This window comes from Vigna umbellata, chromosome 1 (assembly GCF_029865625.1).
Source record: "Vigna umbellata cultivar VRB3 chromosome 1, Vumbellata_1.0, whole genome shotgun sequence".
NCBI lineage: Eukaryota > Viridiplantae > Streptophyta > Magnoliopsida > Fabales > Fabaceae > Vigna > Vigna umbellata.
The window spans coordinates 51,841,698-51,845,853 of NC_142165.1; the positions used below are offsets into that span (position 1 = coordinate 51,841,698).

The 4,156-nt window shown below is 26.7% G+C and overlaps 1 pseudogene across 1 annotated transcript; it reads right to left on the bottom strand.

Moving 5' to 3' along the window:
- Window positions 1-1,926: 1,926 nt before the first annotated feature.
- On the bottom strand, window positions 1,927-3,099 carry LOC124827991 (transcription factor bHLH162-like; annotated as a pseudogene). Its single transcript, XR_015785618.1, has 3 exons — window positions 2,912-3,099; window positions 2,502-2,828; window positions 1,927-2,198 (listed from the first exon to the last, which is right to left on the bottom strand). The product of XR_015785618.1 is annotated as a transcription factor bHLH162-like (transcript).
- Window positions 3,100-4,156: the final 1,057 nt, after the last annotated feature.

Genomic DNA, 4,156 nt, shown 5'->3' on the forward strand with positions numbered 1-4,156 from the left:
TCTATATTAGAATTAAGATTTAAATTTCCTTTAAATTAATCTAACTTAAATCATCATAATTAATACTAGTAAAATTTAAATTAATATTAGTCAAATTAACATTATAATTAGAAATAAAATTATAATTACATTAGATTTAAGATTAATTTTAATATTAGATTATGTATACCAAATTAGTATTTATTTAATTTTGTTAGAAATTCAAATTTTTGTAATGTTTCTCCATTCATCCATTTAAGAATCGATGCAAATAACTCTCCCATTTCATGTATCATATCTATAATGAATCTGAAATTGATGTAATATTGCTACATAACTAATATTAAATGTCTTCTTTGCATTAGTAAAATTAAAAGATAAAAAAAAATAGTTGGCGTATAACTTTTATGCCAATATTTATGAATAGGTTTAAGTGTAAAGAATATCTTTTCGAGCATTTTTATGAATACAGTTATTCCTGATTTTAAATTTCCATAATTTAAAGTAAAGATGAATCAGTTTTTGTTTTTAAATTCCTAAATCTTTGTGAAGCAAAACAAAACATTGTATTCAAATCTTCTAATCACAATTACTATAATTTAATCTCAAAAGAAAAAGTTAAGCTAACATTTCATTCACAAACTGAGGTAAAGAATGAGAAAGAGAGAAGTATTTAAGGTTGTCTTCCTCAAATTAAACACATCTTAGTTACACTAGATAAATAAAAAGAAAAAAAATACATTAGATTTTAATTCCCCTCTTCTAGATATTCTCATATTATAATAACAATGTAGTCCGAATAATAAAAGAGAGGGGAGAATAAGGAGTAATAAAAGTCATATTTAAAATCCTATATAGAGACATTTACAAGACAAAACAATTTTTCAATAAAAAGGCTTACAATAAAATACTTAAAAATTTGCAGACTACAAAACATTGTTAAATTCAAAAGACTAAAAGGATTATTTCTAAATTTGAGGAACTTAAAATATCAATTTTACATTTGTGGAACTAAAAAAATTACTTACAAATTTGGAGGATATAAATAAAATTTGATTCAAATCTTAAAAGCTAAAAGATGTTTAAGCCAACAAAATAATTTAAAATAAAATTTCCATGTCATTATTTAAGTGAAAGTATTATACTTTTGCATGGACGTGTAGTTGATCAACAAGGACAATATAGCTAGTTAAAATGGACTAAAAGTTATTTTCTGAAATTTGGTAATTTAAAAAGCAATTTTTTTCATTTGAAAAGTTAAAAGAAAAAGAAATACTCAATTTGGATGGAATAAAAATATACTTAAGACATTTTGTATTGTGATTCACACATTGTCATTTGCATTGATTTTTTCCTGGCAATGCTAAAAGACTTATTTGGTTAATTTCTATATTTTCATTCATATTAGATTTCCTTTAGACCAACTTAAGTTGGTTGATAAGTAAAACATAGGAACCATGTGACCTTGATGAAAAATATTTACAACACATATACAAGGGAAAGCATGTGTATGTATGATTAAGGTTGACCTATACATTATACAGATTAATTATGAACACGCATATATAAACTAAATGGTAATAAACCTATTAACATAAAAACTGCAGCCATATCGTAAACCTAATTGTTATTTGTTTCCATCGTACACACACTTTTACAATGTATAAATATGAATTTGATTATTTTCTTATCACTGTTATTCAGATTTTCTTAAATTGATAAAATAGTGAGGATCACATTTTTTTTAACAGATCTTACATTTTCCAGAAGAAAAATTTGGCATGTTGTTTAAGATAGCTGGATCAAAAATATTGATTCATAAAATGATATGCATAAATCTTCTCTGGATTCCTTCGTTATTCTCTTATTTTTCTCTTTCCCTAAAATACTCAGTGATCCTCGAATCACATCGAACATGAAATCGGAATAAACGTCTAAAATTATAACTAAAAAACAAACGAAACCTTTTTCATCAGATTTTGCAACATGATACAGACATTCAACATAGGTGTGTGTGCACACACAGAGACACATAATCCGAATCTTCATATTGAAAGCAAACAAGACAGTGATTATGAATCTGCTTACTAGGTAACACAATGCTATCCTCTTGTAATAATTCAATTCAGATTTTCACCAACAATTCATGCTACCGACCATTGACATAAATTCTTCAGTTTCTCCGATATCCTCGAAGCTCCATTCACAGATTCTTCTACCTGCAAAATCCAAACAAGTTGCATTGTAGTATAATTTTGATGGATTGAAATATAAGCAAATTTTAGCTAACTCTAAATGTTAATATTCTTTCAGAAATACTCTTAAAGTTAATTAATTTAAATGTGAGTTCAATCTTGAATGTGACTAATGATAGTTTAGAAAATACAACTTTTTTTTATATATATAAAATGAAGCGAATTAAGTAAATTAACTAATATTCTTAGTCAGTGTGAAATTATACTTCTTTACACACGAGTTAATCGATTGATAGGCAGAGGGGTTATGGAGAATTCAAAGCTCACCTGACAGTGTATTTTATGGAGAACTGCATTTTCAACAACAGTATAACTGGCATTAACTATATCAGATCCTTCTTCTTGAAGAACACGAATGGTCTCATTGAAAATGAAATGAAAATCCAACCCAGTTACTAGAACAACCTCCAAGACTGAACCCATTTGTTGGATCTTAAATTGTGGAGATTTCAGTTCCATATTCATGCTAGCAGTTCTTGACCTTACAATGTCAGTTAAGTTGCTTTTTTTCTCCTTCATCTTCTCCAACTTAATCTGTAAGTTCTTTATGTAGTCTATGGCTTCACCTATCTGATCTGGACGCGAAATTCCTTCCTGCAAAGATTCAAATGAAATTGAGACGCTTGAGAGCATATGAATAACGAAGAGATTTATGCAGAGAAAAAAGAGGGTCATACCCTTGAACTTTGATGAGGCAGAACTGAGTTGAGCTTGGAGAAAAGATCCTTCATTTGATTTCTTCTATTCCTCTCAACCAATTTTCTATCACTTGTTGATGAACTAGGGTTGTTCTCCATAAGGATGCAATGGATCAACCACTCATAGAGCTAAAACACATACCTGATAAGGGTTGCAAAGTATTTGGAGTTTCTAGTGACTTTTAGAAAAGCAAATTACAATGATTAAATCCTACTGTTAAAGTTCTGGGATATGAGATGTGGTGGGGACACCATTTTATCGGATTAGTTTCAAGCTTCACAGATTGTCTTTTTGACTGTTTGAATGTATTTTTCATTTGGACTTCTATATTTATAATATTTATAATATTTATAATCCAACACTCTCGCAGTTTAACTCTAACAATGTAAAAGCTTTAATCAAAATCCAGCTTGTATATATGTATAACTTATTTACCATTTTTATATAGTTCATATATTATAGGTTTATACATCTAAGATTTCATTGTTTAATCATTATGAACAATGAAATTGCTTAATTATAACCTATATATACTTAAAAAGTAAAGAACATGATATATTAATTAAGAATTATATTTCATGTGTTTTATAGGTGTAAAGGACTTCAACTTTTTGTGAGCTATTTGTGAATTATTTTAATTTGACATCTTCAAGTCCCAAACGAACCTAAACACAAAAGTTCAATTAGACTTAGATTTTTAAATATGAGCTATACACAACTTTAATGTAAGTATGATTTTAAATGGGTTAAACACATTAGTGGGAAATTTTGACATACAATTAGATATTACATATAATTTAAAATTTGAAATGTTTTATAATAAAATATGTGATTTGGACATGAAAAGAAATTGTAATTTTGCAAAATAATAATAAAAAATTTACTATATAATATCATAATTATTTTTTTTATTCTTTTCTTTTTAATATTTATTTCATTTATTTATACTATTCTTGATTTGAGAGATGCATTATTGGTTCATTTCAATAAAGATATCAATGACTTGTTTGTGATCCAAGGTTAAGGTATGACATTAACAACTTGACATTGTTATTGCAATTGATTTTGACAAGGTTTTTTTTTTCTATTGAAATTCTTCATAAGATTTTTTCTTTTTAATGTACAAAGTGTTTGTTAGGATTTTGTTTAAGAATATAAGTATTTTTTAGATGATCGATATCACACATAAATTTTCTTTTCTTGACTTCAATTAGAGATATATT